The 24,109-nt window shown below is 40.9% G+C and overlaps 1 protein-coding gene across 3 annotated transcripts in view; it reads right to left on the reverse strand.

Moving 5' to 3' along the window:
* The window catches only part of RGS17 (regulator of G protein signaling 17), a 77,234-nt gene extending 53,488 nt beyond the window's left edge, over positions 1–23,746 (reverse strand). The window contains exon 1 of one of the 3 annotated variants that reach the window (XM_062640750.1): positions 23,569–23,746. The gene's annotated coding sequence lies outside the window, so the exon portion shown is untranslated. The remainder of the gene's footprint in view (positions 1–23,568) is intronic. The other 2 variants (XM_062640748.1, XM_062640749.1) reach the window with 2 other exon arrangements.
* Between the last annotated feature and the right edge of the window lie 363 nt (positions 23,747–24,109).

The raw sequence follows: 24,109 nt of genomic DNA on the forward strand, positions 1-24,109 counted from the left end.
CCCATGGCAGGGGGGTTGGAACTTGATGATCTTAAAATCTTTTCCAACCCTAACTATTCTATGATTTTATGAAAAAAAAAAAAAAAGGAACATTTGATTTGGAGGAATAAAAAGGTTTAGTAATCTCTCCAGCATCTCATTTCCTCTTCCTAGGAGTGCATAAATTCCCACTCATCCTACATGTGCCTGACTCTTTTGACACTGCTCTCATCATTGCATTTTTTCCACCTCCATGGGTACAGCTTCTGCTGCAAGTACCACTGCTGTCTCAGTGAACCTTATCACCTCCTCTGCTAGTGAGGTAGATGTAGTAGCAGCAGGAACAAAGGTGGTGGGAGGTGCAGCAGCAGCAAAGAACACCCCCATATTGTTTTCTTGAAAATTTAGCCTACAAATGTGGAGATGCTTTGTAAGCAGAGATAATTTGTAATTGGCAAAGCAATTATTATGTTAAGGTATTTCAACAGGAACATGAAGCTCTGCAACTGTGTGCACATACATAGTTTTCTGAAGCCCTGCAATAAGCAGAACATAAGCTGTTTAGTGGGCATCACCATCACAAAGGCTATTCCATGGAGTAATGAGAAATTTAGATTTTAGTATTTTTTCCATCAAAATGAAATACTGATGACATCCATTTCCTGTGAAATGTCAGCTTTTTAACCACTGGCACTGTACATGTTGGTATACTACAGCTATGTTCAGCAAAGGACATATTAGTAACTGCAGATGCTTTCCACAGCAAGGGCATTAAGCAATCCCAATTTGGATTCCCTAGTTCCCTTTGCTGTCACAGTAAACAAAATCAGTAACACTTTCTGCTCACTACGAGATCTTTCTAGGAAAGAAGCTGCTTTATATAACATCACCTTACTTTTATGCCCTCATTCCCAGCTTGCATTTCTTCCTTGGGCCCTGCAAATGTCATGTTTCTTTTGCACAGTGTCCAACTGCTAGCCAATTCCCACATCAGTCTAGAATAGGCCTGGTCAGTAAGTTTTCAATTAAACATTAATTAGAAAAGTCTAAGTCTGAGAAAACTGAAACTGACTGCTTAAGCAATTGTTCTCAATAGATGTCCTCTTAAAAGAAAATCATCTTTTAAAGGAAGTTTGGAAGTTGCCAAAGCATCTCACTGAAGTGGTTTTGGTTTGGTTTGGTTTGGTTTTGTACTATGGAGGCTGGTTTTTCATTTAAAGAAACTTTGGTTTGAAATTAATCAATTTATATTGGGAATCAAAATAAATTCTAAAACCCCAGTGTTTTAAGTAATCCAACCAAATTTCCATATTTTCTATTCAGGAAGGGTTATTATGCTTGAGAAACTTTTTTTTCACTGTTCAGGGCAGGAACGTTATTGATAATCTTATTGATGCTCATGGGACAGGACAAATATTTCTGTCTCTGCCTCTAGATTGGAACTGTTCAGGACTCTGTGTCAACTCATTCCTATAGACCCCAGCAAGTTAAAAGTAGAATACAATGTTTTTATGATAATATAAGTGTCCCACTTGCCTATAAACCACTAATTTCCTAGATTTAAAAGTTGTATTCTCCTCTGGAATCCAATTTATCTTGTTTTCAAGCAGTTGTGCTCGAAAACCCTGAGTGCTTCCACATGAATAGGGAAAACTGCTGTGGTATGACTAAAAATGGGAAAACAATTCAGAGGAGAAATCAGAGCTCAAGTTATAGAATTTGTAAATAGCTTGTTGGGAAAAACCAAACCAATATTTAGAGAATACACTGAGAGTTCTTCTTGCACCCAAACCGTATTTGCTTGCTTTTGATGATCTGAACAAAGACCTTAAACCTGGCTCCAATTAACTAACTGCTACTGATTCAGTAGGGTGTACCTGGTTATTTTACATCAGAAAACAGTGTTCCTTCATAGCAAGTTATGTATTTAACTTAAAGCAAATACTAAAAAAAGCTTTTTATGTTGCCAAAGCTTTTCCACTTAATAAAACAATTATGCTTGAATGGCAATAGTATGTACAAAGGCATTGGGTTGTATTCTTTTCTCTAGAGCAAATACATGGTAGCTAGAAGCAAGTTAGTTATTCTAAGTATCTGTCCTGGGTTCAGCAGTATCTCACAACAATAATTAGAAAAAAAGAATATTTAGAATTTTTAATAATTTAATCTCCTCTGTAACAAACATCTAGGCTACCTCTCCTTATTATGTCATTCCTTTTTGAGTACCTCAGCAGACAAGTAGATGATACAACTGAAGGAATGGGATCCTCTGAACATAACAGAGAAGAAAAGCTAGAGCTTCGCTCAGTCAAGTAGTATCAAACAGTCAAGGAGTATTCAGAGAATTATAATATTATAATATCAGATATAATAATAATTATAGCATCTGAGGTTTAAGGAAAACCTGTGAAAAATAAATCTTATTTTTAAGAATAGTAAGTTGTCATATAATTACTCCTGTCCATGCTTACAGCAACTGAGTGACCAAAACCAAGTTTACTGAATATTATGATATCGTATTTAGTTGTGAATGCATGTCAGCACATGGACTGTCTGGAAAGTTTCCTGTCTGGACAACTGGATGGGTCAGGGATGCAAAACTAAGTGATACACAGCAATTGCTGCCTGAAAAGTCTTCAAATATTAAGAAATTTCCCTGGTATTTCTTTCACAAGACAGTTAATCTATTATTTGTATAGCTGCTTCCTAGTTTTGTTGAATCATAAATACATCTAGGAATTATTAGGATTGGTTTAGGACTCAGATTTTTGCTTAGTTGCTTGATAGTCAAGAAGCTTGACATTGAGTATGAGATGTCAAACTGCTACAGAACAAGCAGAGACAAAGTGGCTGTTTCTATCAAAAGACAAGCAATAGTTCATATACACCGTGTTTTCTAAATGAGCCAGGATTATTCCTGGCCAAATGCAGAAGACATCTTACTCCCCACTCCTTGCTCAAGAGGATGACATATGCCATGATGCAGGAGTTTGCAGGTGTTCACCTTGATTTCCTTTACAAAAGCAGGTCTGCCAGCTGTCTCAGCTTTTTCTGTTTCCTTTCTCTGTACTCCATCCTCCCTTACACAGTTTCAATGCTATTCAGAGAGTGCTTATCCTTCAGTCACAGAGATATCTACTGTAGGGCCCTAGTGGCAGTTCAGAGTGACTGGGCAAAAAGGAAGATAGCTTATGCCCTATAGCGTCAGGAAACTGCAGTTTGAGTCAGTGAGATTCGGAAACTACGCAGTTTTAACAGACTGACCTCAGATTTCAGGAATAAGCTCGGTCTGGTTTCCTGCTGTAGCTACGCCTTTCTAGTACCTTAGCTTTGAAAATCTATTAGTTCAAGTGAGTTTATGAAGGCTAAGCTGCAGTCAAGAAAATAATGCTTTGGTCTTCAGAACCAAGTCAGATTTTGTCACCAAAACAGCATGAAAGAGATTCTGAGTTTTTCATCCCATACTGTACAATGTACATTGTTGCTCAATCATTTTCTTCTGTGACAGCTACCACTGACCACCCTGTGAGCACGCCCTCAATTTATGTGGGTGACTCTGGTATGCTTGCTTTGGAAAGGTAGCAGGACAATGTTTAAAAAAATCCCCAAAACAAAAAAAAACCAAGCCCAAATTCAGCAACAAAGCTCGTATGCCGTACCTTCTTGAAAAGCTGTATTTCTCTAACCCTGGAGTAAATAATCCTTAGTCTCCCTATGGTAGTGTAACTACTATTACACTAATCTAGATGAAAACTAAACATTGTCCTCCTTCAGATACAGAGGCTATTTTTATCAAATGAGGGCAATAAATTACTTTTTTTTTGATGTGATACTCAAAACATAAACCAAAGGAAATGAGGAACTGCAATATATGGAGAAGCTGAAGTAATATAAACAGTTAATCATTCTTTAGACATGGTGAATTTTCCTGGCAGGAATGCTCTCACTTTAGAAGATAACTTAATAGACAGGACAGGAAAAACCAGTTTGCTTCTAATGGCATTGCTATGGTGTAATGGGACTGAGATAGCTATATTCAAGACAGATGCTATTATTTGTTCTAGTTTTACCATAAGTGACACTACAATATTTCCAAAATCAAGCCTGAAAGCCCATTAAAAACATCGTGCTGGCCTGACTCACAGCAAAATGTAGGAATTGGTTTTTTTGAGTCCCGCTGAATGGAGAAGCTTTCAGAACACTCAGCCTGATGATCCTCGCTTTTACAGCAAAGTACAAGGCAAACTTAGTGGTCTACTGATACGCTTTTATCACCCTTTCTCTTTTAATGGTATGACCTTTTCCATCTAAGTTATTGCAGCAATGGAGAGACATGTTGCTTCCCTATTTATTCATTTATTCCTGTTTCTGTGCATTTGTGTCACTTTCATGGGAGGCTTAAAGCAGTTGGTTTCCTCACAAAGATACTTGCATGCTTCTTAACTGGAGATCAGTTCTGTGCTCCAGCTGCAACCCTGGTAATTACAGCTTCATTTAGCATAAAACCCTCTCTTACTGCCCTTTGGTTTTAAAAGTGTTCCCTTTCAGTAAGCTGTTGTACCCACCTAAAAGACCACACTTACTCTTTCTTCAATTTGTCTTTTAGTGTTCATCTTCACTGCTCTCTCATATCCTAAAATCGGTCAGCATACAAGCAAGACATTCCTTTCAGGAAAAAACAGCAGTGCAGAGTTAATATTTACATTAGCTAATTAGAAAATCTGGTGATGGAGACAAGGACACTTTCTCAGTGTGTTAAACTGTACAAAGAAGGCAGCAGGCAATCCTGCTATGACTCACATCTGGTAGTGTGTCTGCAGATGGGCCAGAGGCGTTTTAAGACCAAGTTTTACACTGAAGAACATAAGCCTCAGACTTGCTACAACAGCCTTTCACCATGACTTTAATAAATAGTTAATAAAGGAAGTTCCATTGCCCAGGCCAGGCACCAGTTGGTCAGAGACAGTCAACAAACGGGAGAGGAAAGATGATCTAGTAGCAGAGGGCTATCCCAAAATTTACGAAGCCTGACTAAATTGTTGGTTATTGTCTCAGTAAGTTACTTCTTTCAATATCAGTTGGAGACTACATGTTGTGAAATGATGTATTTCAGTTATTCATGTACAAAATAATTTTTCATGTCATGAAACGTACCTCTGATTTTAAAATCTTTCCAGTTTTGAACTGACTCCAGACCTCTCACTTGTGTACAGGTTGCAGCAGATACAAAGCTAGGGGATGCAGAGATGCAGGTGCTTTTCTGCTTATTGTGAACTTAAAACTTTTGAAATTCAGATGGAAGAACAAGTGATTGACTATTAGAAGAGCGTAAGCGAGTCTTTTCCGTTTTTTGACTATCAAGTAAAAAAAATCTAGCTTGGACTTGAGACATAGATTTTTAAGATTCTGAGGCTCATGGACATGATAATGACAGATACATGAGAAATGTTGATAAACAGAAAAAAGCTTTTAACTTGCAAAAAATTTACTGTTTGCATTTCTCTAAGCTACTGCGTGGGGCCATAACAGTGAACCTGTCTGCATTAAAGGAGCCCTGTCTGGAATTACCAAAGGTGGTGTACATTATTTGTTTCAGTCTTACAACCACTTTCAAACAACTACTTTCATCTCCCATATGTTACTCCTGTCATATTAATAATTTCACAGACAGCCTCTTGTCTCTTCCATGGGTCTCTGGAGCAGGGACTGACAGATAAATCAGAATTGTTAAGTGGAGTTTCCTAAATCCATCAACATTCTGTTGTCATTAGCATGGGTCCTGACCCTAGGAAGTAATTTTCTTACAGTCTTGTTTGATGTCCCCATGGCATTTAAAAGATTAAAAACAAATGGTCTCTTTTCAGAAAGCAACAATTCCAAAATTGCCTGACGCAACTCCCAGAAGTGCTCAGACCAAATGCTGTATTAGAAGAAATGCTTGGAAAAGGTCTGCCTTCAGTGCACTCTCCATCCAGGTTCGGTGAATACCTTCACCCAGGTGAAGTTTCAAGAGAATTGATTATATTTCTACTTATTAAAAAAAAAAACAAACAACAAAACAGGGAAACTAGGAACTAAGAAACTAAGGAGTAGAGGAGAAATTAATTTGCTAGTAATGGGTTTCGGATAACCACATAGCTGCAGAACTCCTATGCAAGGATAAATACCTTTTAGGTTGTCTGGTCAGGTTGAACGTTCACTTAATAACTGCAGATCTTTGAAGAGAACTTGTCAGGCTATTTGTTGCATGTAACATTTACTATGAGTTTTGTCTTTGTTCCAGGCAGGCACCCAGACTTCATTGTTTTTAATGTTCTCCCTAATTACATTTTCCATTCCTTGCAACAACAGTTCATAAGTTGCGCCTCCTTTTTTATCTTTATTAGGTTACTTGTTGTAATGTTAATCCTATTGTATATGATCATATTTCTGTAATATAACAAAAATACTAAAAACGAGCACAAACTCAGAACTTAAAAATGGAGCCCACTAAAACTAGAACACCAGAAAAAAAAACCCTGCAGAATTCACATGGGCACTGTTACCAAGATGAGGAAATTAGAAAGCCAGCCTGTTGCTCCTGCTTCCAGTGCACTGTGGGGAGCCCTGGGTTTCCCAAAGCTGGCCCTGCTCAGTTGGCTTGCAGGTACCAGACCAGACAGCTCTGGCTGCGAAGAGCCAATACGCCATTTGCTTTTAGAGCTTTTTGGTTTGTTTGGTTTTGTTGTTGTTGGGTTTTCCTGTTTGTGTTTGGGTTTTCTCCTCTTAGAAGGGAACAGCCTTGTAAAAAGTACCTGGGCATGGGTAATACCTTGACAGGGTGAGACATCTCAGAATGAATTCCCAAAGGCAGCACCCCAAGAATGCTGCTTTGGTCAACCTAAGTCCAAGCTATTGGTCCTTCAACTCCTGCTTTCTGGAGGTGGTACCCAGGTGGTAACCCAAATCAAATAGGTGTTGTGGCAGAAAACTAATTTAGTAGAAACAAATGATTAGCTGTTCGATTAATTGTCTCAATTGATTCACTGTGGTCACTTATATTTTGGCAGGGAGAGACTAGCAGCAGTTCTGGCTTAGACTGGCTTAAGCTGTTGCATGAACAAGAGTGGAGGACTGGTGACCAACGCAGTGCTTTACGTTGCCTCTTCCTGGGACTGAGAAACCCAAGTCTGAACTACAGAAGGACTAACATTTGCAGCCATGGCCCTGTTCTAGATTTAGGACCCTGAGTCATCCCTTTTAAAAACACATTAAAGACGAGGGTATGCTTTGAAAAAGGAAACAATGGAAGTGCTTTCTTGCTTTTATTCAATACTGCAGAATTAAGTAATGTGGCTCCCACACTCTTTAGTGCTTAGAACAGGGCAGAAATCAAGGTGTTCCTGCTCGTAGGTGAACATTGTAATGGTGAGTACTTTGCTGCCTGTTTGGCTAATTACTTTTTAATTGTTTGATGGGGTTTTGAGTATGTTTTTTTTCTTTTTTGCAAAGCAGCATAGCATCAACAAGAATTATTCAAAGGGAGACCATTTCTTGTGATGGGGAAAGGAAGGTCTGAATTCCCTCAGATTCACTTGGCATAGAACCCATGTGTCTTACATTCTAAAATAAAATAAAGCAGGAGCTTTATTTTATGAAAGAAAAATAGAGAAAATTTCAACAGTTTTGGTGAAGGCAGGAGGGATGAAAGCACCACAAAACTTACTTCTGACCAAATTCCTTCTCTGGCTGTGTTTTGGAATAACTTTGTTTGTGCTTTGTGATGAGCTCAGCTCTTTTAGGAAATGAGAAGCACACTCTCAGCATGTCTCTTGGACTGAGCTCCGTTGGGATCTCAGGCAGAAAACATGTCCTGATGAAAGCGGGTTGTGACTTAGCTGGAAGCAGTTCCAAGCATGAGTAATAGGCACTCAAGGCACTTGACTGGGGACATTTGGGTACCGAAGGGTATGAGGAGAATGGAACATTGTGGGTTCTTAGATACAGAGGACTTTTTCCTTAGTACCTAAGTCCTGTAATTGAAAGCATGCTGTGGATGAGCTTCCAGTAGATTTGCCACATAAAACAAATCTAGGAGTGACACAAGCTTTCATTGCTATCAAAAGCTGATCTTTCTTTTCAAGGCCATCTGCTCTTATTTAGGCAGAGGTATCTTATTTATTTTGAGTGTGGGGTAGGATCAGAAGGAATGATGGGAGAGGGAACAGAAGCGTTACATAGTTCTTTAGCTGTGATCTGTTATCCCCAGATCAAGAAAATTTAGTTGAATGGCACACAGTTTTGCGTGTCTTAGGAGGAAATTCTAGTTGCAGATAACAAAGGAAATCTGAACCTGGGTTTTGTAGGGCTTTTTTGGTCATTCACGTGTTGTCCATATGTTATTATTTATTTCACACAAAGGTATTATTTTAACACTTTTTTTTTTTTTTAGAAGGACTTGCATAATATCTTTCATAATTATCAGGCTGAACAAATGTCTTCTAAAGACTGAATTCCTCAGATGCTACAAACATCTAATAATCAAAGGCTATCAGAAATCACTTTATTTTAAAAGATGACTAATAATAAATTTCTTCCATTCCCCTCAGTCCTTTGCATAAAATTCTTCAGCATCTCCTGCTTCTTTTTCTAGCTCTTTAATGCTGGATTTCTTTCTCCCACGACATGTTTTCCTACTGCCTTAAGTCTACACTGGAACCCAGATAGTCAGTTTACTGTTGGTTAGATCTTGCTCTTTTCAGCCTCCTACCCACTGATGAATGGCTTTCTTCTCCCTGATGTTGCACTGGCAATTTAAATTAATTGCATAGACAGAAAATGTCTTTATCTCCTCTCCAAATTTTTCTCTCTGTTGTACCATAATTTTTCAAATCACTTTGTTCCTACCTTTTTAAACTTCAGTCACCATCAACTCCTCTCTCCATTTATAAACTCATCTGTTGCAAAATACTGTTCATTTTTCTGATCTCTAAAATATTTTCTCCTTCCATTTCCATAGTAAAAAGCCTCTCAGCCTCCTGACCTTTACTTTTCAGTGTCCTACGTTCCTTTTCCATACTTCCAAGATTGTATCACTGTAGCCATTTAGTTCACCTTTTCTTCCCTAATTTCCTTTTTTCTTTTTTCACTAACTTGCGTCCAGATTTATGTTCTTGCTTCAGTACCCTTCACTGTTATCTACCACTGCAATCTTTATGTCTATTTTGCCTGTTTCTTACCCTTTCACACATTAAAGGTCCCTTTAACATCTCTGTGTTCTCTCAGACTGTGCTGGTTATTTCTTCTGCTCTTGAAATTTTTATCTTTTCCTGGAAGATCTGGATAACCAGTTCTGAGTTGTACACTCTCTAAAACTTTCTATCAACCAAATAATTCAGTTTTCCTGCTCCCCAAGTGTAAGCGGTGAGGAGAAGCAGACAGGCCAACCCAACATGGGTGATAAGCAACTTCTAGTTTATTTGTGACGCAGTTCACACATATATAGGAGTGGTATTCAGCCACTCCTTCTTGGCATAACAGTATTGGTTAGCCCCCACAGCTTCCTCCACATTCTCCTCCCAGGTCCGGTCTTCGGCCACCTGTGGGGGCCACCCCCTGCCTTGCTTGCACAGTCCTCCAGAACTCTATGGTTCTGCTCTTAGAGTCATTCTGCAACACCCAAGTTTAGCAGTTCTTGCCTCAGGATGTAAGCAAGGAAACAGCTGGAGAGCCAGGGGCAAAAGGCTCACAATGTATATAAATGTGGCATAAAAAGTTGTTTAGATCTTATGAAAGGTCTGTATGGAAGGCAATGAAACATTTAGCATCTCAATAGAAGATTCATTTTACTTAGTGAATAGGATAAACTGTTCTCTGTGGAGCTGACTCAAGCACTTCCTCCTGCAGAAAAATTTATTGCAGTTTTGTGGAAAGAACTAGTCAGAATTAAACTGAACTGCCTTCATGTTTAGTCACAAAGTAAGAGTTTGCAGATTTTTCTGCTAGGGTGGAGGCCTGCGTTGATGTTCAACATTCCATTATGTGGACATATAGGAAGTTTTGCCTTGCAACTACTGATTTGAACTCACGTTTCCTCACTTGGACAGACCTGTGGACAAGTACTATGACACTTTTGTGGAGAATATTTTTTGTTCCATCCTTCAGGATGCAGTAGCACAAGCACTTTAAGAAAGTGTATGTCTGCTCTTACTCTCAGAAATCATCCCCAGCCACTGACCCTGACATACTACTGCAGATCTATTGCTAACCTTCCCATTCTCATTAATATTCTGGAAAAAATATATAGACGCTTTTAAAATACAATCTAAATGTCTTAAAACCTCTTGAATTTTCTTTCTGTGGCTTCACCTTAACTTATACACTTATTGCTATAATTGTGCTATGACTGATGACTTCTGGAGAAAGACTGACAAAGGTTAGATATTCTTGCCAACAATATTCTGTCTAAATCCACACCTGAAATTTTTATTCTGGGGGACTTGCTAGAGTCCTAGCAAGAATAAACATGTGCCAGGGAAACTTTCTGTCTGCTTTTAAGAAACTTTGCTTACAAGGGAACAAATGCCACAGGCCTGTGCCAACTGTAAGCATGGCAAGTTCCCATGGTCCATCTACATCACTGTCTTGTGAACAAGATGACAAGATTTCTTGTGGCTGTGTGTGGCATCACAATAGCAGCAGAGCCAGCAAGGCTGAGGCACTCAGGCTTGGGTGGGATGTGGAATGCCTGATGGAGTAACCATTGGATACTCAAAGCGTAAGTGCTTATCACTTGGGCACTCAGACCAACAGTGTTGTTCCCACATGTTTGTTGAGGGTGTCTGAGCTCCAGACCAGCCTTTAACAAACTGTGTACGCATACCTACAACCTCGGACTCGCTGCTTTGTCTGATCAGGGAACTGTTTTCTGACACACGCACATAATACTAGTGATGTATTGCCTGCTGTTGTGTCACCTATGCAACATCTTAGGAAGGAGATGAGGAAGGAAATGTTTTCAATGTGCTAATAGCACTGACCTTTATAGTCCCATTATGCATCACTCAGAAGCAGTGACAAGGCATTCAAAATCTGAAACAGTCTGGAAGCCAAATTTAGAAAGTTTCTGAATGGCTTTATGTTTGTTTGAATAATAAATTTTTTTTTAAATATAAAAAATAAACTGAAGGAATGACATAACTGCATTTGGAAGGGGAACATTAATGCCTTCTGATCACATCAGACACCTGGACTTTTTTTCAGCCACCATAATTTCGGGCGCAACCAAATTTTGGTTCCTGGTGAGGTCCCTGTCCTGAGATAGGCCTGAGTATTTTTCTTGGAGCATAGTAGGACAAGGGATACAGCACGCTTATTGTCAGCTCAAACCTCTTCCTGAGTGTAAAGACAACTTTTTTCAATGTGAAACTCACATAAAGCAGCATGATCACTTCCACTCAAGTCTGCACATGAGTCTAGTTCACATACCTAGTTCATAACAGGACAGAACACTAAGAAATCAGCCAATTCATCCTAGTGGCCCAGATTCTTCATTTCCTTGACAAATGTTTAATTTTCTCTTGTGATTTGACTTTTCTTTTGAAGATGACTCATGCGGCAACGAATCAAAGTGATGACATGTTTGGTTGTCCTCTGCAATCTTACGTAGGTGGACCACAGTTTTATTGCTAGAATCCTGCTCTTCTAAACTAATATCTAAGTGTCTATATTAATATTTTGTTTATTTATCTAGTCCTACCAGATGCCAAGATTGAGAAGCACTTTTAAGTTAACTTGCTGAAGAATTTCCTGGAAAAGCTGTTTTGTCTGAGAAGACAAATTATACCAACACTGAAGCTTTCTTGTATCCAAATCAACACAGAAATGTACTTTGGTCACGGTGGGGGAAACAAAAAAGATACTTTTAGGCTCCCCCAAAGTTTATGTAGGTGAACCTTTTCTCACACACATGGTCTCATGTCTTTTGCTGCCACTATTCCCAGCAAGGATCTCACGGAGTCACAGCACTGAAACTCAAGCAGCACAGTCTTAAGATTTCTTCAGGTGTCAGCTGCACCTTGAATCCTCCTTACCAAGGGATCATCTTTATTTAAATGTGAGAGGATCCTCATGGAGCAGTCACACAGCCTACTGCATTCCTACTCCAGGGAGCTCTGCAGATGGACTTACTAAGTGAAAGGGCTGGAGGAGGGGTTCTGTGATTGGAAAGAGTACTGCTGCCACGGCATTTGAGTCTCCTTTTTTCACCAGATACAAAGATTTTGCATTCTGAGGGTTTCCTCCATCTTCTAATGTCTGTTTGATCTAAAGAGCATTACCGGAAAAAGTATTTAAAGGGGAGGGAGATTAATGAACAAAGGGAAGGGAGAGAGACCAATTTAATATGGATGGTTGCACGAGAACAAATGGAGAATAAGCTGTCTTTGAATAAATGTGGATGGAAATGAGAAAAAGGTTTTCAACAGGAGCTCTGGAACAGCCTTTGAGTAAGAACAGATGTGAAAAAGAACTTCCTGCACTTAATATTAACTTGATCCAGAAAAAGAAGGAAAGGTAGGAACTGCTTGCTGGAAACAGCCGGAGACTGGGATGCAATTAGCCAGGGTGTTCCCTCCAGCCTACGCTCCTATTTTCCAATGTTCTTACAACTACTACTAAGACACCTGCTGGAATTGGCCATACTAATGAAAAGCAGTCTAATCCAGAACTCTGCTGAGCACATGCTGCCAGCCTGGTTTGATAGCAGTTGATTTGCTTGGCACTCTGCTGGATACACTCTGTACCTTAGAGGATAGGACTGTAGCACAATTTAAAACTGTCTCTCACCTACATAACTTGGGGTTTAACACAGAGAAAAAAAACAAAGGAAAAGGAAATCTGCAGGAGTAGTACCCAAGTTGGTTTTAAAACAGAAAATACTGTCTTTAGGTGATTGCAGCTAGCAACTGAGAGCACAGGGGACACTCAGTCAGGGTGTCTCTGGGATTCAGATCCCTTGTTGCATGTGATCTCATGGTCCAGCATGGTCTACTTAACAGAACCTAAATCACATGTCTGAAATACGACTGCTGGCTAGGATTGCATGTAGTATAGTTTTTGCCACAGAAGTTCATTCAAGTTAATGGAAAAATGCCTTACACATTAATAGCAATTCAATTATTTGGAGTCTTAAAACCCCTATGATCATTAAACCAAATGAATCCCATCTACAGCCGGGTCTGCAATAAATTACAGTTTCAGACAAACATAGCCTTCTTACATAAAAGTTCTCTTAGACCATAGTTACTTGAATTCAAAGAGAACTTTCCCTCCATCTTTGAAGTGACATGTAGTACCTTCTTTTAATTAAGAAATACACTACATTGCAGTTACTCAGGACATCAGCCCCAGGGCACTGACTTCAGGGCAAATTTACTGGAAGAACTGATTGGTGGTAATTTATGCCACAGCCCATGCATGTGTCCTTTCACTGTGGTAAGCAGAAGGCAATTAATTTGAAGTATCTTAGGCTAAATTACTAAGAAATACATATAAGTATATATAAAGTGTATGCTGATACAGATTGATTAAAAACTCCCTCCTGGAACAAGCTCTGATAAAGCCCAAAGATGCGGTGTTGTTAAAATTCAGAGTAATCTGCAGTTAGAAAAGGTATGCTACATTCATTACAAGAATTAAGCATGAGTTGGCCTATTAGTCCAATCTCTGTTATTACCTGTAAAAATATTTTCTCATGTGTATTATAACTGTGATCTTACAGGATCTTTTATCATAAAAACTAGCAACTGAGCCAAAAGAAGTGCACACAGAATTTTTTATACTTAATTTGGTAAAGCTAGGACAGATGTTATTTGACTGACTTTACTGTATTGGAGTTACCTCATTTTATGAGGATGACAGATCTACAGGTAAGGTTTAATGTATCACAAAAAAATCCCAGACTGTTTTAAAGAATTGATAAGATGAATGTCAGGATATATACAGAAGGTATTGTGCTACCTGCTATATGCTTCCATTTTCTTGTCCTGATTGTTAAAATGTAGGGCTACATTGCTCAACCATCCAAAGTCTGCATGTTTTTTGAAGTCTTTTGCTTACCAAGGATTTTTTTTTCTAACACTGTCATAACTAATACTTTTCATATTGATATTCTTATTACATATTCAAGGGAACAGTGTAATTACATTGGTTGGGTTTTGCTCTGGTCATCTTCAGAATGCCTAGGAATGACCAGAAAGACTGACTGGTGACCCAGCTGCCAGTTTCTGGTTTTGTCCCAGAGAATTTCAGATCTGGAGATTTTCTGAATCTTAAGCTCTCTCTCATGTTTTATATATGAGCATTACTTTGGTAAAAGGGAAGCTGTCAAGCGGAGAGCAAGACAAAATTCTTAATGTTAAATTTTGACCCTTGAAATCAACTAGAATTTTGATCTGTATCTTGAGTTTGTAGGAAAGATGGCATGACTGACAATTACCTTAACTTACCAGGTCTAAACCCCAAAAATCTGGAAAGCCAGTAACAGTCTTTTCATAATGTGTTCTGTATTTGTTCTCAGTGCTTACCAAATTGTCTAGGTTCTCAAGATAATAACATGAAGGATAGTCCCCTCCTCTTTCACTCTTTTGAACTTTCTGGATCCTCTATTTTCCTAAAAATCCCTGAAATGTCACCTGCTTTGACACACTGTATGAAACCACATCACAGATTTGTCACAGCATTATATGCCTGAACAAGAAAAATGCTCAGCAGAAGCAAAGTCACACAAGGTATTTAATTTTTCTATTATATCGTGCACATACAAATATGAGCCTCTCCCCTTTCCTAAACTTTACAATTCCTTGCTGAATATACTTGAACAATTCTCTCTCCTGCTATGTGTACTAGAAATCAATATTGTACATAAATCATACCCACCTCATCCCACAGATTTGATACAATATTAACAGTAATAAACACATGAAGGACTTGAATGAAGTCACTATAATTAAAGACAATGAGTTAAGCTAAATACAAGTTTTAAAACTACATCTATTTGAGATCGGCATGAGATGGTTATATTAATATTTTACAGAAGATTAGCAATTTGATGACTAAAGTTGATGGATATATTGTCAATATAAATATGTTGACTTCTGCTAGTGCACAACATTATGATTATGGATTAAAAATTATAAACATTAAATGTATTACAACCTGGTAAATCTTGGTCTGAAATTAAAAATTTGGAATAGTTATGAAGCAGATCTGTTTCTAACTGGATCCTATACACACATGTTCTGTACAACTTGACAACCTTCCCCTCTACTGTGAATGAAAAGGAACCATCAAAAATTATAATACTACTTTTTGTAGTAGGCGAATATCAAGGGAACAATATAAGCTAACAACAACAAATCAGTGATTTAAGGTGACCTGGATCCATTGGTAAGTAAATCACAGTGAATATGGATTTACTTTGTTTGAATCTAATATCACACACCTAAGGAGAAAGGATGCAGGCCAAAGTCAGAGGCTGGAGGCTAGGTTCTGAAGAGAAGTGATGTGTTTGTACTGGAAGGCTAAACAATTCCAGGGCTTGTTCTCTGGCTCTCAGGCCAAATGGCCAATTTAGTTACATTTACTTAATTAGACTGACCTGCTCTGGATAACAGGTCAGCCTCATACAAGCATTTTATGGTCCCTGGACTGCAGTAACTTTCCAGTCAGGTCTGAAACCATTCTAAATCTCTAGTGCATAGACGATCAAGTTCTGATGCAAAACCTCAGGCTTTTACTATTTTACAGAGACATAACCTGGGACTCGAACAAGAACTGAGAGTCATGGCAAAGTAAACAAAGTGCTCAGTGCAATCCTACATCCAATAGAGCTGTGCTACCTTGGCTACGTTATAAGGAAATCTTAAGACAGCCATGTGAAAAACATGCTATTTCTGTATTTTTCATTGACTGCTATTGAAACAACAGCTGTGATGTCCTTAGATAAAGAGGGTTATTGATCAACTGAAGTAGGTTTAATAAGAGCTAAGACAATGGCTGAAGGAGTATAGAACACATCTCACAGTAAATGCCCTCAGGAGCCAGTTAGTTTAAAAATAGAAAAAATTCAGGAGTGGATTTATCAGTTTCTGAATAGTCTATGCTGCAAAATCATAGACTCATAGAATAGTTAGGGTTGGAAAGGACCTTAAGATCATCTAGTTCCAACCCCTCTGCCATGGGCAGGGACACCTCACACTAAACCGTATCACCCAAGGCTCTGTCCAACCTGGACTTGAACACCGCCGGGGATGGAGCATTCACAACTTCCTTGGGCAACCCATTCCAGTGCCTCACCACCCTCACAGTAAAGAACTTCCTCCTTATAGCCAGTCTAAACTTCCCCTGTTTAAGTTTTAACCTGTTACCCCTTGTCCTATCACTACAGTCCCTAATGAAGTATCCTTATAGGTATCCCAGTATCCTTATAGGCCCCCTTCAGATACTGGACGCAAGATGACATACAGAGAGTAGAAGTAAAATAAGGTAATTTTCTTGTGCAGGGTTCACTGATGCTTTAACAAGATTTTTCAAGTGTCCAACCTCTGTCAGGTATCTCTATCCTACATTGCAATTTGCTGTGCAGGCTTTGAGACAGATACTTGATATGGGACAGTTCTTCTGCAGAGAGAGCAGGACAAATCCAATATAGTCAGTTTTCTGTACAGCAAATCATAGTATACTGAAACACTGACCAATGCCCAGCTATAAGCTCAAAGCTGACACTTTCATAACTTTATAATTTAAGAAGTTACTTCACTGCATAGAGGTATTCCCTCTATCCTTTTCAATATTCTCACTACATGAGTACTTCATTTTTTTGTGGTAGCTCTGTGACTTGATTTTGCATAATAAATAATCAGATATAGAATTTTAAAACATCCTTGACTATTCTGGTCAGCACAATACTTACCTTACAGCTGAGACTCTATTATTATCATGTGGAGCTTTTTTACATTGTGAGGGTCAGTGTTTATGAAAATACTTGGACACACATAATGCAGGTAACAGTGAAAAAATGCTAGGAAGTAGACTCCAGTTACCAGGTTATCAAGATGCATCAGTTAGATTATCAGACCATTATATGACAACTGCATTACAACAAAGTTATTTAGAGTTAAGCATCAAAATAAATTGTGGATATATTTTCAAACCATTCTATATGAATGATAAAAAATAGACATTTCACTCCTTTCTTCCCCAAACCATCTTGAAAGCTATGAAATATCCAATCAATATTTTAGGACTTTGCAATTTCTGAAGATAACAAGACTTAGAAATAAAGGTATCTTTGGGACACTGAGTAATTAGGACCACACTTCCCACCTACATTCATGAAAACAGGGCTACCTGTGAAGGCTTTGTACAGAAAGTTATTACTCGCTGTTCTTGACTTTTGTGTGATGCAAACCATTGAGAAAGCACCACCTACACTGCTGTCTGCTACAATGTGAATATCAGAGAGCGCATGGTGCCTGCAGTGCTATCATAATAAGGTACATTGGATAAGGAGTTCCTTACTTCAGCAGGTTGCTCTCGTTACTTAAATAACAAACAATAACAATGGTAATGAAAATTTACCATATATTTTTTCACTCTAACATAGGTGAGGCACTGGCACAGGCTACGCAGAGAAGCTGTAGCTGCCTCATCCCTGGAAGTGTTCAAGGCCAGGTTGGATGGAGGTTTGAGCAACCTGGTCTAGTGGAAGGTGTCCCAGCCCATGCTGGGGTGGGAGTAGAACTAGATGAGCTTTAAGGTCCCTTCCAGCCCAAACTATTCTGTGATTCTATGCCTTCTCTCTAATGTAGGCTTTGGGGAGATCAGTGTGCATATGGTCATACTAAGCTGGCCAGTGGTACTGTGAGAAATATCAGAAATTCCTGCATCTTCTTGCCACAGACACATTGCTTCTTGGGGTCCCTAGTGATTTGAGCTCTCTCATTTGAAAGCTGTCTGAACCACACTAAGCATAAAAGTCCTGTGCTAAGGATACCATGACAGCCTTCATCCATGATCCCTGTGGTTTAATTGCCTTATCTCACAGGATTATTTTACTGTAATTGACATGAATTGCTGACAAATGAAGACATTGTTACAGCATACCACAACACAGCAAAACACAACACAGCAAAACATAACACAGCACAGCAGCAGCCCAAACCTTACTCAGCCTTCCTAAAGCAGCATAAAACCAAGTCTTGCTTGGACTTGCACTTTTTACTAAAATTAAAGAGCAAGGTGACATAATCAATTGACTTTTACACCAGGGAGCTGTGACAGAGGGGCAGTCTCCCTTTGAAGGCAGCATTACTCTGGTATACTCTCTGCTGGTTTGTATGTATAGAGTTAGGGCTATATAGAGTGGTCCAGCTTGTGATCTATCTCATACTTCAGCAAGCACAGAGCTGGCATCACTAGACAAAGCAACCAAGCTGCCTTAAATGAGACTGCTTTGGTAGCAAAAGCTGCATAACTATGCTAATGCATCACTCACTAATTCACTCCCTTTCTTACTGAAGAAACTAGGCTATACATATACATATTATCTTTCCATGGAGAAAGATTATGCAGTACAGATGTAGTGTTTAAGATGTCTGAGTGTCTTTAGGTAATACATAATGCGTGGCTCCAGGATTTCAGATTTTATTAACCTTTTATTTCTATTCTACTTCCCTACCTGTATTCTCCACATACATTGTGTCCAGAAATTTACTGATTTCTAAGAAATTGCTGTCATTTGCTGACAAAGTAAATAATGTATGATTTTTTTTTGTATGAAATATGTCATTCATCTTTTATAACCATGGAACTTAAAGACAAAGCTATCACTCAAACTTTACATGAAGATATGATAGAATCAATCTTAAATCAATTCCATTCTTTTTTTCTTTTTTCTCTTTTTTTTTCATTTAAGTCCAAATTCATTAACATATCAGAACAGCAAAAACTATTCAAAGCACACCCATCATTTAAATTGAGTTTACATCTATTTTGCACCACTGGAGCTGTGCAAAGCACATAAAGAATGCTGGGGAATCAAGACCCTCAGCTGGTTTGTAGAACCCATGTTAAGCCAAGGCCCAGGTTACATGGTGGCTGGACAGGAGCAGTGCAGACCCTGAGCTCATCTGTTTGTGTGCTATGAATATTCCCGGAGGTTGCTGCCACAGTCCCCACTGCATGGCTGCTTCCTTTGTGCATGTTAGAGACAGCAGAAGTGCCAAGGGAAACCTTCTGAGAACAGATACCCAACTTTGCATTGAGACAAAGTCTTTTGCAGAAAAGACCTCTCTGAATTGGTTAATTCCCTCCTTGACTGAGGACTGGAGTGAGACATGCATGAAGCTGCCTATCTCAGTCCAACTGCAGCCAAGAACTGCAGGGGTGCCAAGCTGAGCTCCTCTGGAGGGTGCAGTCAGCAACAAAGCTACTCACACAAGCCTACTTACCGCCTGTATAGTATCATAGAATCACAGAATCATAGAACCATAGCCATTAAGCTATAACAATGAATAGGTAAACTTAATTACAACTTAATCTATTCATTTGGTTTTATACCCTATGCACAAGCTTCTAGTTAACAGTATGGGAAGTTTGATTACATTATTACTAAGAGTACTGAGAACAAAGAATAGGTCAACAGAAATGCTAAATTTCTTGAAGGATTTAGTTTCTAACTAATTTTAACTCAAGCCAATTATCATGTTAATTTTATGTTCTTAGAAAACTCATTCTGTATTTACAGAATAAGCACTGCAAGTATGGTGAGGATGTATTTTTCATTTCAAAAGCTGAAGCTGAGACCTTGGTACATGTGCAAAAGAAATCCCTACCTGACATCATGGAGACATGATTAGGAGGGAGATAATGGAACTGTGATGAACAGCTCTGTGACAACTAATACTGTTTCATGTAGGACACTTCTAGTGTATTCATAAGAATCTCCATATGTTTCAGACTTAAGAGGCATGCTTCTTACTCATACAAGTAAGAAAGTGCCATTTAAAAGATACTAGGATTGTAAAATTTATTCAAGCTAAAGTATTTTCTGTGTAGGAAAGTTTATATACTATATATATATATCATTTGCCACATATATATATACACATGCATATATACACATACATGCCACTCATAAGCAGAAAATCATTCTCACGTTTAGTCTGAGACTGGTTTAAGTCTGAGACTGGCTGACATCCCTCCTATCCTGTCTTCATAATTATACCACTCAGTCTCTTCTTTCAGTCTTTTGGGAGATGAGGATTACTGCATCTGAGGTTCCCAGTATCTTATTTTTTGTGATGGATTTCACAACTCAAATGGGCTTCCACCATTCTTCACTTGTCTACGCTCTGTTGTGGATTGTGTTGCTCCAAGCTGTGCATGCTGTTGATTTCAGACTGTGAGAACTTCTGGGTCTTTGGGTCCAGGCTGTGTTTTTGTAGTCCTCTGGTCTCTCAGTCTTCTATTACTCTTGTGAGGATTTCAAAGTGGGGGAGGAGGGTGGCGGTGGTGAGATCAAGGAAGCTTACTTGCAATGTTGGTCTGATCAATACTAGTGCTTCTCAAGCATGATTCTAACTCGGTAGTACTCTTGGGGAGAAGAACTTGTGTCACAGCTCCTTCCAAATCAGTTCAATTTTATGGGGCATTTAAACTTATGAAACTACGCATGTTGCTCAGTATGCACATCCTTATGATGACTGTTACACAGAACAATTAGAAGTTATGCTAATTCAAATGTACAGAGTTCATAGATACATGCCTTTTGACATATCACTTGTATTTTGTATTTAGTATACTTCTTAAAAATGATGAACTGCATTTTAAGAATAAAACATTTCATCTTTTCAGAGTAGACAGAAAACTGAATTAGGACAGGAAATTTGTCACCAAGCAGTCAGTTAGATTTCGATTCAAATCAATAGTGCAGGGAGTTAATTTTCAACAGCTCATTCTTGAAATGAGTTCACGAGTTCAGGGCAGTTCTTTGTGCACAAGTGTCCATGTTGCATAACAAGAAAAAGAATGACTATTCTTATTTGTATATTTCAACATAAAGACTGAGGGCTGAATATGGCTTTACACCCCACAGCAGACCTCTCAACTCACTGACAGATAAAACAAAGGTACCTCAAGTGCCAGCACTGTACCAGCTCTGGTGAGAGAGGACACCCCTAGCACCTTGCACAGACACAGGATGTGCTCCATGTCACATCAGAAAGCTAAGGAGAACTAAATGAAATTATCAAGCAGCAGGTTCATAGCAAACAAACGGAAGTATTTTTTCACACAAGTCATAATTAGATTGTGGTGCTCATTGCCACAGAATGTGGCTGAGACCAAAGCATAAACGGATCAAAAAAAGGGAGTAGAGAAATTCAAGGGCTTATTAAATATGATGGGCTGGGATCAACCCCCAGTTTCAGAAATCCCTGTACTATGGTTTGCTGGAACTTGAAAGGATATACCAGGAAGACTGCTGTATACCAATAGCATTTCTTACGTTTTCCTCCCTTAAGCATCTCCTACTGACTGTAGTCAAAGCCAGGATAGATGTTCAACTCACTATAGCAATATTTTTGATCATATGCTTTTAATTAAATTATGTTCTTATTTCAGCTATTTAAAAAGATCTAAGGCCCTGCCTGATGGAGAAATGCATGTAACTGTCTAACACTCTCGTATTTTAGGGAGGGAAGGGCTTGTGTGCGCCACAGCCTTTGCGTCTTAGGCCATAAACTTACTGGGGTGGGGCACATGTATCTTTTATTAGGACTTTGCTTCTTCTGAAGGTGAACTCAAATAAAAATATGTATTTGATAACAGTGATTACAGTGTAACACTGTTTCTCCATAAAGATAATTTGTTTGCCTAAATGTCCTGTGCCACAGGAAAATTCTCTAGTGATTTACGTAAGGATGATGACACTAGCATCCATCGATGCAAAAAGGAATTAACTTACTTTATAGAACTCCCCATGTTTGCAATGCATGAATATTACATTTGTAGGAAACTATTTATCACCTGTTATCTGTAACAGTATTGCCAGATGATGTATAACTTACATTTACCTAGCAGTGTATTTGAGATTTCATCCATTTTGCAGAAGCATCTGGCTGCAAACCTATGACACACACTGGTGAAAATCCAGATACAGAAATGAAGAAACCAAATACCAAAAATTCTGAATTTTACCCCCACTAGTTTTAAGCCTGATGGTGCGGGTAGGGTTTCCTTCTAAATCATCAAGTAGCTATGAACTGTGTATTACAGGGTTGACAGCAGAGCAAGCTAGGCAGCCTCAGCTTTCTTAACTGCGGGCAGTTTCATACCAAGGAGAGGTGAAGAATCGCAGGAGAAGCGCAGCACACCGAGGGTTTCGGAGCCGGGCAGCACTACCGCATCCCCGCATCCCCGGGACGCGGCGGCACCGGGTGTTTCCCTGGGCGCCGGGAAGCCCTGCGCTCTTCGGGGCCACGCCGGCACTGCGCTGTCCCGCCCTCCTCGGCACCGGGGCCGAACCGGGAGCATCCCCGGCCCCGCCGGCCGCGCCCGGCCACCTGCTCCTCTCGCCGCCCCGCCCGCATCCCGCCGACATTTCCAGGGGAGGGGCGGGAGGAGGCAGAGGGATGGCCGTGCCGCAGGGTACGGCGGGCGGGGGAGGCTGGGTGCCGCCCGGGTACCGCCGAGGGCGGTGCGGCCGGTGCCCGCGGTACCAGCGGGAAGGGTAACGGGGAATAGCCCCCGCAGCCTCCCCTCGCCGGCACGGTGGGGGCATCCGAGAAGGGGGGCACTGGGCATGGAGGGACAGGAAAGCAACTCTTAATCTTAGAGCAATGACTCCGTTTGGTCACCCTCACCTTTCGCGGGCTCTTCAGATTAAAATAATAACAAAAATAATGATAATAATTACAACCCCTACACACACACACTGCCAAACAGACCCACGTTAGAGGGAGAAGAAGGTCAAGAGGAAAGGCAGGAGGACCGCTGCCTCATCTAGAAGCTGGCGGCTGTCACACCGCCAGCCCGTGCCCCCGGCTTCCCCGGGGGCGGCCACGTCCCTCCCCACCCTCCAGGGGCAGAGCAGCTTCTCCCGGCGGAGTCGTGGCACCCCAGACACACATCAGGGGAGGATGGAGGGGGGAAAGACGGCGGAGGAGGGCGCGGGCAGAGTGCGGCGGCACCTCTGCCCACCCCTTTGTGCACCGCGGGCAGGGACACGCACATACAGAGACACACGCACTCCACCTTGCAGCCTCGGCGCCGCAGCCGCCGTTGTTACACACTCATGCACACGCTGACACGCGCCGGTCCCCCCGGTAAATGCATTTTCTGTTGCGCTCCACCGCCCTCCATCTATCCTCCTCGCCTCCCTCCCTCCCACCTCTTCCTCTTCCTTCTCCCCCCCTTTGGCTGGTGGGGTTTCCCCCGTCCCCCACGTCCCCGTCCCGTCTCCCCCACCCTCGCCGTGCATCAGTGTAACGCAGACATGTTGTTGCCGTTTAACACGGTTCAAGCTCAAATGCAAACGGAGCGCCTTACCCACCCCCGCCGGGCTGCGTGCGGCTGGCGCGGAGCGGTCCCGGGAAGGGCTGGTGCGGCTCGTCCCTAGCGGAGCGGCAACGCTGCCATCCGCCCAACTTCAGCACCCGGCCGGCACGGAGAGGGAGACGGCGGCGGGCGGGCAGCAGGCAGGGAGGGAGGGAGGGAGGGAGGGAGGGAGAGAAGGGAGGGAGGGAGAGAAGGGAGGGAGGGAGGGAAGGAGGGCGGTAGAGAGGGAGGATGCGAGGAGCGGCGCGGAGGCAGGAGCCTCCGCACATGCGCTCTGCCACGGGCGGTGGAACCCGGCGGCCCCGGGAGTTTCAGCGGTCTTCGCTGTCGGATGAGTCAGGGTCCGACCCGGCCCGGCACCAGTGCTCGCCAGCCCCGGGAGTGCTCGGCGGGCTCCGCTGCAGGTCCCGTTGGGGACGCTCCCCCTGCAGCCATGGCTCCCGGCGCGGCAGGGTGGCGGTGGGTCTTGGGGCTGTGAGAGCGGCAGGGGCCGGGGTCCGCCAAGCGGCAGCATCTGAGCGTGTAGCGTGGA

Source organism: Pezoporus occidentalis, unplaced genomic scaffold (genome assembly GCF_034315485.1).
Source record: "Pezoporus occidentalis ecotype Australia unplaced genomic scaffold, CSIRO_AGI_Poc_V1 ctg67, whole genome shotgun sequence".
NCBI classification, from domain to species: domain Eukaryota; kingdom Metazoa; phylum Chordata; class Aves; order Psittaciformes; family Psittacidae; genus Pezoporus; species Pezoporus occidentalis.